The 11,860-nt window shown below is 39.8% G+C and overlaps 1 long non-coding RNA gene across 2 annotated transcripts in view; it reads left to right on the top strand.

Annotated features, from left to right (window-relative positions):
* The first annotated feature begins 953 nt into the window (after positions 1-953).
* LOC140134236 (uncharacterized) overlaps positions 954-11,860 on the top strand; it is a 113,029-nt gene continuing 102,122 nt past the window's right edge. Inside the window, exons 1-3 of one of the 2 annotated variants that reach the window (XR_011856145.1) lie at positions 954-1,053; positions 1,997-2,078; positions 4,296-4,413. This is a non-coding gene — a long non-coding RNA (uncharacterized lncRNA). Of the gene's footprint in view, positions 1,054-1,996; positions 2,079-4,295; positions 4,414-11,860 lie in introns of those variants that run through there. The other variant, XR_011856144.1, reaches the window with a different exon arrangement.

Raw genomic sequence — 11,860 nt, 5'->3', positions numbered from 1 at the left:
CAGGTAAAAAGGTCATGGGTAACATTAAATCTTCCGGTTAGATATACACAATGCATTTTCATTGCTGTGAAATCTTCTGGACTATAGTGAAATTTTAAAATAGACTCTTCTCTTCTGTATCTGGAGGAATCCCATTTAGACTGCGTGATTTTTACTTTTGGGACCATTAGCTTTTGCTAAAGGGGCTTTCCAGGAAGTGCTTGGGTCCTGGGTTCGATTCCCACCCAGGTCAACATCTGCAAAGAGTTTGTATGCTCTCTCCGTGTTTGCGTGGGTTTCCCCCGGGTCCTCCGGTTTCCTCCCACACTCCAAAACATACTGGTAGGTTGTTTAGACTGTGAGCCCCATAGGGACAGGGACCGATTTGTCATGCTTTGTGCATTGCTGCGTAATCTGTGTGCACTATATAAATAAAGAATTATTATTTATTATTATTATTAAAACCCTTTGATACTTCTAACATGAGAAATCAAAAAACTTTCACATTTCTTCATGTAATATTTACTATGGGCATGTTTTCATGGTTACATCCCGTGCCATATGTTCCTTCAGAAATGTTGGCTTCCATGGGTCTCCTAATTAGGTAGGTTATCAAGAAATATGTGACAGATTGTGTGTCTGTTACCATGGAAACATATGTGCCATTAAAGGGTCTGGAGGCACAAACTAATAAGACATTTTTAATTAACTCCTTAATGACCAATATAACATATATCTGTTATGATCAAGGGCCAGTAAAGCATACAGGGGATATTTATCAGATGTGTCTGAGAGCAGAATTGTGCTAGTTGTCCCTGGCAAACCAATGAGGTCTTAGCTTTCATTTAATAAGCAGCTGTGGGAAAATGAAAGCTGAGCTCTGATTGGTTGCCATTAGCAACTAGAACAGTTCTACTCTCAATCACTTCTGATAAATCTCCCCCTGTATATCCTAGTACTGTAACATTCATGTCATCAACAACAGGAATGCTGACTGTCACACAATGCCCTAGCTCCTGCTGTCCTCATCGGAGATAACTACAATCAGAGCAGTTTAACCTCTTAGATGCCATGGTCAGTGATAAAGGGTGTTATTCCCTTATCCCCTCAATGACTTGATAAATTGGCTTGCCATGGGAGACAGATCCTAACAGCGCTCTTTCATTTGGCCAACTGCAAATTCCTGTTGATGAAAAAAAACTAAGCTATAATTTTTCCTGTGGCCTAGTAGCTTTATAAGTAAATCTACCTTTGTATTCTTTCTGTATACAGTGTAGCAACATTATTTAATCACACGGTATAACAGTGCTTTATACAAATTCCTTATTTGTATATTATGGGGGACATGTATCATTATTTCTGCTAGTCAAATTGTCTCATTTTTGCAACTTTTGTTGTTTCTGCGACTTTTTTTTTACTTTTTACTCGAAACGCAACGTGTGACCGCAGCCTCATATGTCGTCATCTCCCTGAGGTGTGACTAGAGTCCTTAAAAATGCAGGACACAGCCTCAAATCCTAAATAGTAGTGTCCACTCCTGTATATAACCCCCTCACGTGGCTTGTGCCCATGTGGATTTGAGACATTTCCAACAAAAAGTCTCAAAAAGAAGCCAAAATTTGCGCCTGTCAGAATAGGAAAACCTGGACATGTATCACAAGTAAGAAGACAGGATCATACATAAGGTGCAAAAAAGAGCTGCCAAATGTCTCTAAAATTCACTTCAGAGAGAAAAAACTATGATACATGTGCCCCTATGAGTCTCTAGTTTTTATATACCGTTGCCACTGTTATTGACTAATTGCTAAAATAGGTGAAATTGTCTATAAAAATTTCCCAGGCCTTGACATAAACCTTTAGATCTTACTACAATAATATTTTATATATCATAATTATCATAATAATTAATTTTAAGAAAATAAGGAATAATTTAATGAATGTTGTATGAAGACATTTTATTTATCAAATATGTATGTTCTTAAATTTTTAAATATATTTTAATACAAATTAATTCCAGGCATTGACGTCATTGTCGTGCACGCAGCACGTTCCTGCTGTCTTCCATCTGTCTGCATCAGTGTAGCTACAGCATTCTCAAGGTATGTTTGGTTCATAATGCATAAAAGCAAATGGTAGTGCAACATCCCCACCGGGGCCTAGCCTTTTCTTTGGGCCTGGAGGCAGCCGGGGCCCAGAATACAGAAGTGGCTGGCTAGTGCGACCTTGGGCATGCTGTGGTCACGGTGCGTGGTATGGGGACCAGAGGTCTGACTCTTTGCTCTGATAGACAGACCATGTGCTCCCACCCACCAGGGGTTTATATACTCCCTCGATCAAGTGGTAGCATTTCTCCACTCAGCTTCCAGCTTGCTTTACAAGAACATCATTGGACAGTAACATCTCACAATTTTAACTCTTGCCTTAGCAGGCAGTGGCTACCACTGTAATTACTAAGTTCTCCTAGAAGTAGCTTCTGGATGAGTTGCACAGGCTCACCAGATAAATCCTGACAAGGAGAGGGTGATATTCGCAACAACCACCCTGCCTATGCATTGGCAGGGGTGTTGCAGTAGATTTCCTTATGCTTCATTACACACTGTGTAATTCCCCTCTAAGTTGCACCCACAAAGAATATTTTATAGAAGAAGGAAAGAAATTGGCACTCACTGAACACTTCAGAAAATCTTCAAATTTGATACTTGATTCCAGTATAAAAACGTGCAGACAATACAGCATAATAATAATATTTAACATGTATCAACGTTGGTGGCCGGTGAGATGAATGTGGAGCAGTGACGCAGAGAGCTGAATGCTCAATTGCTCCACTGCCACTACTGCAAGGTGGGAACTAGTGTGGGGCCCAGCTTCATCCCCGTTGGCCCCACCACTGAAATCTGATTAAGAAGGGGGAACTTCAAAAGCATCATGGTGTGATTTTTGTGCATAGATCATAGAGCAGGACAGGAATAATGTCAGTCTATACTGTCCTGCATCTTGTCCATGTGCTGGATCAGGGGACCCGCAGCTGTCACACTTTAAGATCACGGCCAAGGGCCCGCATCTTCCTGCAGGCCCAATCACGGTTGCATATTATTCTTCATGCTGGAAGAGCACTGGATGGTCTTCTAGTTTGAAGAGCTTTCTGCTCTTTGCGTTGAGCTCTCTCCCCTCTGCTGTACGTAAAAACAATAGCAGGGTTGTGACTGAATCCTACAGAAGTCAGAGCAGAAAGATCTTTAGGCTGAAAAGATATCTAGAACCCTTGCAAATGCTGCAGAACTTGATTAATAGTTCTTTTTCTGCAAGACAACTCGTGTCTCCGTGTGCGATGTGTAAAGAACACATCGATTTCTGATCATTTAACTCCTTATATCCTCCATTAGCATCTGATTGTTCTGGATGCTGCATTAGCACAATTCACAAAACTAAAGCACCAATCCTGACCAACAGAGACTAACACATCATTTTCTACCAGTGAAAGGACAAAGAAACTATAGGCCACGGGCTAGTTGCAGCCATTGCACTGACCCACGGTTGTACCACAATAAATTTTTACAGAAGGATAACAGTAATACAACCCCGCTAAAAACTGCTAGGAAGGGAGGTCTGAATAAATGAAATAAAATACTTAAAGGGGTTCTCCAGAACTTTACCATTAATGGCCTATATGTGCAGCTCATTTGTACAAGTCTCGGTGCCTATGGACACTATGAAGGGACACAACACTAACAGTTTACATGCTGAATGTTCTCTTAGTATTTCATATTGTTAAAATGTAGCGATTCACCGTATCACATTGTAATCTACATCATATACTATCACTGTAGTTACCTGTATACTATAACTTTTTACCTTGGCTAAAAAGTTTAATGAACCTATTTTAATCTTATACACAGATATTAATATTTCTATAGACTTCAGAAACGCCTGACTTGGTTTGGCAAATATATATCGGCAACTGAGGCTGACACCTTGTGGAGATTTTAGGTAAAAAGCAACATGTGGCTTAATTGTAGTTGCCCTCTGGTGGTCACATATAAAATAACTCTGAAAAGTAAAAATTTATGAGCAGCTTTACTCATTTTATTAGGACATTATTACATTATTATTATAACTCAAACAATGAGCGCTGTACAATGAGCTTGTTTCTGTGCACCGTAAAGCAACAGAATAATATGTTTTCAGCATTAGATTATTTATAGCAGATATTTAAGGAAAAGAGAAATCGTTGTTGGCAATAGAAACCAAAAATAGTGTCGTTTTCATTTCTAAAGAATACAAAATTTTAAAAACACAAGTTTTTTGAACATTTCCAGAAATCAAACCGTGAGTCAGCAATGACACATCCGAAGCTACAGATACTATTGGCCCACAGCAGTCACATGACCGCCTCCAATGACACTAGGAAGAGTGCTGCGGGCAAACGGGAGCAGCAGAAGGGGAAGTCCACTTTTTATTATACGAAAAATATATAAGAAATGGTGCGTTTCGCCATTTTCCTAAGGATGATTGCTCCCAGCGCCGATCATAGTTGTTAATCCCCGGGGGAAGGGGGAGGGGGTTCAAGCCAAACCCAAACTTCTTCAGGACTAAGTACGTTTTCAGAACATATTTTATGTTGGTATTTGTGTATACAGACTACACATAAGCAATAAGAATTATCAGAAGTGTCTGATGTAAAACTGTTCCAGTTGCCCACGTAATCCAATCAGAGCACAGCTTTAATTTTATAAACAGCTGTGGGAAAATGAAATATGAGCTAGTACAGTTCTGCTCGCAGACTTCTCTCTTATGATAAACCTCCCCTATTCTGTCTATGTGTAGTTACACGGACTGATGGTTAATGTCAAAAAAATCATGGCATCGCTTACTTTTATCCAATATGACTATTCAATCTGCCAGTTTAAAGGGGTTGTCTGGGTTTACACAAAAACATATAACCGGCCAGGGGGAAGATAAGAAAAGAAAAATGAGCTTATACTTATCTTTGTCAGCGCTCTCGCTGTCATGCTCCATCTCTCGTCAGTGCCACGCTAACCCAACCACTGCCGTGCGCCGGACAGTATAATATTCCAATGTTATGTAGCCATCGACTGGAAGTTGTCAGGTCATTATGCCCTGCCTCTGTAAACGAACAGAAGCGATGAATTAATAGCGCCGGACTACTGGACAGACTAAACACCCCCCCTCCCTCCCATCAGGTGCTTATAAGTTTTTGATTAAACCCAAACAACCCATTTAAGGCACTAGTAAAACAAAACCATAGCAAGTACAATAACACCTTATGTATGCCGACAACTACATTAGAAGGAGATGCTAAAAAGGTGTCACCACAATAAGTACTGCCAAAGGAAGATACTGTGCAAATGTTTTAGGCAGGTGTGAAAAAAAACCTGCAGCGTTTGCATGCTGCAATGAAAGAGTTAAAAAATAAAAAAATTCTGGGGCAGAAAAACAGTCTTGTAAATACAGCCAATCTTAGAGAAGAAAGAGTAAAGAAGAACAATGAGTGATGATATGACCCCCAACAAATCCCTGATCTGATTTGAACAAGACTCCATCCAAAGAAGAACTGTTGCTAGTTCTCAGATGTTTGGAACAACCTCCTTGCCGAGTTTCTTCCAAACTATGTGCATGTGAACATAGAAGAACTAATCCTATTTTGAGAGAAAAGAGAGGTCACACCAAATGTTCATTTGATTTAGATTCCTCTTTTATTCATTTACTTTATGTTTTGTTAATTACTTTATCTGCACCATTATGACTTTTTACGCACCTTCCTAAAACATTAGCACATTACTCTGTACGTGTTTGTATATATATATGTATACGTGTCATGTACACTAAATCTTTCTATTCTCAGTATTGAAACTGCAAAGAAATTTGCTTCAAGTGGCCACAAGATGGCGATTTTTCTAATCTTTTCTAAGTTTTGCGCCATTAACTATTAGCTTAAAATATTTACGATTATAAAATAACTTCCACAAATAATTTATGTTACATGAAAAAAAAAAATCTACGCAGCATTAACCCTATGGTGAAATACTTACAAAATCTGAACATGAAAAAAGTCTTTTTGGAGATCGCAAGGAATTTTTCCGGGTCTTTTAAGCACAACGTGGCGTCAGGCGACGGTAACTAAAGTTGAATTATTTATCAGTCTAAAAATGTGATAAGCTTTTCTCTGAAGGTAAAACATGTTGTCACTTCTGCAATATGACATTTGATGCCAGTAATACTTCAGATAACATAGTGCTATATATATATATATACATCATGAGGTTAGGGCCTTTGGGTTTCTTGTAAAGAGAAAGGGGTTCTCAGGTTCTCCCTGAGGCCGCTGACATTCCTCCTCATGAGTCTTGGATGGTAGTAAATCAGCTAAAACATATAGGAATATCGTTACAGCAGGGGAAATACAGCAGAGTGTGTACATACAGATCCTCATATGTGGATTTTAAGTGCTAACAAATCTTCAAACAATTGTGTATGGTTGGTTATCAATAACTGGTTGCTGGGAATGATCAGTACAGCTAGTGAAGACTGTGGGAGCATTTATCATGCCGTTTACACAAGATTTTTGGAGTACAAGGCATAAAAAAGGCGCAATTTCTGGCAGATTGACAAAAATTGCAACTCTTCTCCCTTCCACCAGCTCCTTACCAATTGGGCTGTGACGTGGGATAGGAATTTCTAGTAAAATAATAATTTTTCTGGCAACAAAATGAGATACTTATCAGAGGAGCTACACACCAAGAGATTGCCCGGATAAAGTTTAGATATATATTCCAAAATACATACAGGGGTTGTGCTCAAGACTCCTTTACTCCAATGCAGAAAATGAGCAATTTCACGCCTGGAGTAGTTGAGAGGACAAAACAATTCTATGTTCACCCCCTTGAATGAATTATTTTGTATATCCACACCACGCTCCCATATGTTAGTTTTGGGTAAGTATACTTCATCCATACACGCTAGATAGAAAGCATAGGTGGCAACATAGTGCAGATTATCCAAAGATAGTTTCAGAATTTATTCATTAAAATATACTTACAAACGTATGTGCAAAACAGGCCTATAAATCAGCCTGGACTGGACCTGTGGATGTTGTGTATCTCGACTTTTCCAAGGCATTTAATACAGTGCGACATAAAAGTTTGGTAGATAAAATGAGTCTTCTGGAACTAGGGGAAAATCTGTGTATAATAATAATAATATAATAATAATCTTTATTTATATAACGCCATCAAATTCTGTAGCGCTTTACAAATCAATGTATTTGGGTAAGCAACTGGCTTAGTGAAAACAGAGTGAAAAAAGAAGGTCGTCATTAATGACACATTGTCAGATTAGGTGGAAGTTACGAGTGGGGTGTCACAGGTTCATTATTGGAGCCATTTCCTTTTAATATTTTTCTATTAATTACCTCATAGGGGGTTTACAAAGTAGAGTTTCAATATTTGCAGATGATACTAAGCTCTGTAAAGTAATTAATACAGTGGAGGATAGCATAACATTACAGAGGGATTTGTGGAAACTGGAGACCTGGGCTGACAAATGGTTTAATGTAGATAAAAGTAAGGTTATGCACTATTTGTTAAATGATACATTACTTGGCAAAACTGATAGAGGAAAAGATTGGTGGATAATGAACTAAAAAAAAATAGTCATTGACAAAAATTGGTACATATACTGTCATAAAAATTTCAAATACTAATCACTGATACAATGTAAAAAAGATAAAACGTTACCTTTATTCAGCTTTAATTTAAAAAAAGGGAGAATTCATATTTATCAGGGTCAGTGTTGGTGCCACAAAAGTCTTCCAGAGAAAACACTCCTTGAGGATTTATGTGGCACCAGCACTGACCCTGATAAATATGAATTCTCCCTTTTTTTAATTAGGAGACCCATTTTTAGCACTCCCCCAGTCCCCACAGAAAAAAATGGTTTTACAGAAAAAAAAGATATGTTATATTGTACCTTTCATTAGCATCTGCTGTGTGACTAGGCAGTTGCCAAAAAGGAGGGACTGGAAAGGAGCAGTTCCCCCCACCCCTTGGGAAACATGTGACCATTTCAAATGTATGAATAATTCCCCACACTAGGGATTGGCTGTAGAGGAGCAGGGGGCGTCGCTAAGCCCAGTGATGGGTGTTTTCATATATTTGAAAAGGTCACATGGAGTAGCTGTTCCCCAAGGGTAGGGGGGAACTGCTCCTTTCCAGTCCCTCCTTTTTGGCAACTGCCTAGTCACACAGCAGATGCTAATGAAAGGTACAATATAACATATCTTTTTTTCTGTAAAACCAATTTTTTATACAAAAACACTTTGGCAGTGTATGTACTATGCTCTGTGGGGACTGGGGGAGTGCTAAAATGGGTCTCCTGGTGACAGGTTCCCTTTAAAGACAAATAAAGGTTACATTTTATCTTTTTTCCATTGTATCAGTGATTAGGATAGTAAACTCAATTTTAGTGACCAGAGCCAGGTATCTTCTGCTAGTGCAAATAAAATTTTGGGATGTATCAAGAGAGGAATAGATTCTCACGATAAAGAAATATTTTTTCCCATGTACAAATCCTTGGTCAGGCCACACATGGAATATTGGGTACAGTTTTGGGCACCAGTGTATAAAAAGGACATAGTAGAGCTGGAACGGGTGCAGAGGAGAGGAACCAGGATTATTAGGGGAATGGGGGGATTAGAATACACTGACAGATTACAAAAATGTGGGATTATTCAGTTTAGAAAAAAGACGACTGAGGGGAGACCTCATTACAATGTACAAATACCTGAACGGACAGTACAAGGATCTCTCCAAAGATCTTTTTATATCTAGGCCTGTGACCAGGACAAGGGGGCATCCTCTGCACCTAGAGGAGAGGCGATTCTACCATCACCATAGACAAAGGTTCTTTACTGTAAGAGCAGTGAGACTATGGACCTCTCTGTCACCAGATGTTGTAAAGGCTGATAATTTGAACATGTTCAAGGGGGGCCTGGAAGACTTTCAGTAGAGCAATAATATCACGTAGTATAGGAATAAAAATTTTTGTTATTAGTTTTTGTTGATCCAGGGAGTTATTCTGTCTGCCATATTACGTATAATGTATAGGTTGGACTTGATGGACTGATGACTTTTTGTAACCTTTTTTACTATGATAATATGATATCAGTCATAATCTTTATAAATGTCCTTGATATACTAATGCAGTTGACCATATCCCATATATCACTGTAGTCCTATTACCATGGCTCCAGAAAACTGGAAAAATAATGAAATACAACTATTATTTGTACTCAAGTTCAAAAATATTTTAATGTGGAGTAAATGTACAATAGATGGGTGCTTCCTCCCTGGATATTTCAGTATATGTTTAAAGGAAACCTACCACTTCTGATGGTAGGTAGGAGATGTAAACACCGGGCACCAGCTCAGGGTGAGCTGGTGCCGGAGCTTACCTTAGCGAGTGTTTTAAACCGCTATATCGCGGTTTAAACACATTTTGATTTACCTCTCCGAGGTAGCTTCGGCGCTGCGCGCGTGACGCCTCCGGCACTCCGCATGGAGGCGCGCGCGCAGCGCCGAAGCTACCTCGGAGAGGTAAATCAAAATGTGTTTAATCCGCGATATAGCGGTTTAAAACACTCGCTAAGGTAAGCTCCAGCACCAGCTCACCCTGAGCTGGTGCCCGGTGTTTACATCTCCTACCTACCATCAGAAGTGGTAGGTTTGCTTTAAACCAATTTGAGCTGCTATTCTCAACACACCATGCTCTCATAACACCCTAAATTGGTTGTCCACAGATTTTTTATAAGTGGCCTGACCCCAGGATAGGTCATCAATATTTGATGAAATGGAGGGTCAGATGTCGGGCAATGGAATAAACACAGTGAATGGACCTGGATGCAGAAGACTCTGTGCTCCATGTCATTGCAGTGTACGATGACTGCAGACACAGCCCTCATTCATGCAATGGGAGCCAGGCCTAAAGTTACAGTCTGTAGACACAATGCACAGACCCCACTGTTTCTTGCTCAGTGCATGGGTCGGGTGTTGGCTGCCTCCCAATCAGATCTTGGCGGTCCATCTTGAGGGATCTCATAGTGTTAGATTATTTGCATTTTGCAAATTGACCTTGTGCGGGGAACAAGTATGAAAATTACAGTTGCTTTTTGCAATTGCAGGGCTTTTATCACCCTGTGATTTATTGTGTTGTGTTGGTTTAATGAGAATTTGCCTCATAGCAAGGAACTGGAGGTCACTGAAACGTGGAATCCAAATCTTCCATCAAAATCTATCATGATAAATGGGCATTTACTCACTGATCCCGGCTCAGTGACTGGTAATCTTCTTATATTTGTTATACATGGCCCCCTTCCTTCTGAAATCAAGCTTTAAATTATGGTAATGAGCCAGAAGGGCTCTTTGTGGGGGAAGGCATTGCCGGAGCCACTCCATTCTATAGCTTCACAGGCTTCTGGACTATTTCACCCTTCCCCATGCTCCCTCAGCACTTCCCCGTCCCTCTTCCTGATGTAATCTCACTGCAGCAGAGGAGATTTAAGCACACAGTCGGAGGGGGAAGTGCTCAAGGCACACTAACAGTCTGTAGATCTGAAGCACAGAGGGGTTCTGGTAATGCCCCCCCTAGAGCCCCTCTCACTCATTAGCAGAATTTAAAAGCTGATTTTAGAAGGAAAGTGGACATGGTTAAAAAATATAAGACGATTAACACAGTCACGGTGCCTGGATCTATGAGAAAGTGTCCCTGGTTTATCATGCCTAATTTTGATGGTAGATTCCCTCTAAGAAATAAGGAAGCTGTGAAGGTGACTTGTCAAATGATTGACCTGTAGAAGAAAATTTAATGCTGTGATTGGCAGATGCTTTTTGTTGATGTTGATGAGGTTCCAGTGCTCCATCAGTTCTGACAGAAGGGAGGGTAACAATGCTTGTACGCTGTCATTCTGGGGTATGTAACAAAGTTGTATAAACACTAAGGCTGGGCTACAGTACAGTCACATGTAACTATCACAGAAATACCACACTGGTTAAGCACTACTGTTATTCCTTATGGACACCTTCAGATCTAGGTCATTGTGTTAGAACAGAATAGTGCTTTCTGTCTTTCATTGGATTTTTTAATTGTGTGTTTCCTACTTTCATATCACTAATGCTTTAAAGTGTAAGTAAGACTATGTTCATACCACAATTTTAGGACTCCATTGTACTGCCACGTGGAAGGATTCTCAATGTCCTTGACATTGTATCATTCTTTTCCTCCCCTCTCCCTGAAAGTGGGAAGAGGAGTGAACATTGGCAGCAGTCAGTGAATGGCTGAGGCCAATATTCAGAGTGTTTCCCAAGTGATGCCACTGTTCATATATGTACAGTGACTACACTGGGGACCTACCTGAGCATACACTTAGTGCAGGCTGGGGATGGATGCAATACAGTTTCATCCATCCCCCATTTGCTTTTATGGCCTTCTTTATGTATACAGAGAATATTTCACTAGATGATTTAGCTCTAATAGGACAAACATGTATCTAGTGGTTGTTTAGCCATTTGAAACTTTATCAATTCCTTATCAATCAGCGTTTGAGTATGAGAAGAAATGTTGAGCAATAAACACTGCTAAGAGCAAAAAGAGAGGGAAGAAAAAACAGGAGAAAGAAATTTTTTCTGTATGAAAGTATGTTGAAGTGTACTGCAACACATGCAATTTGAATTAAATTTTAGTTACACTTTCAGGCATCTAGCATACGGCCGCCACAGAAGTGCAATGTGTACGGCATGGTACAGTGAGCACACATGTGTGTCACCGTACTGTGCCGTCGCTGGAAAAAATTGAGCATGCAATATCTCTCCAT

This window comes from Engystomops pustulosus, chromosome 5, assembly GCF_040894005.1.
Source record: "Engystomops pustulosus chromosome 5, aEngPut4.maternal, whole genome shotgun sequence".
In the NCBI taxonomy this organism is placed as follows: domain Eukaryota; kingdom Metazoa; phylum Chordata; class Amphibia; order Anura; family Leptodactylidae; genus Engystomops; species Engystomops pustulosus.
The sequence above is the reverse complement of the archived record's forward strand: the minus strand, read 5'-3'. Positions and strand labels throughout refer to the sequence as shown.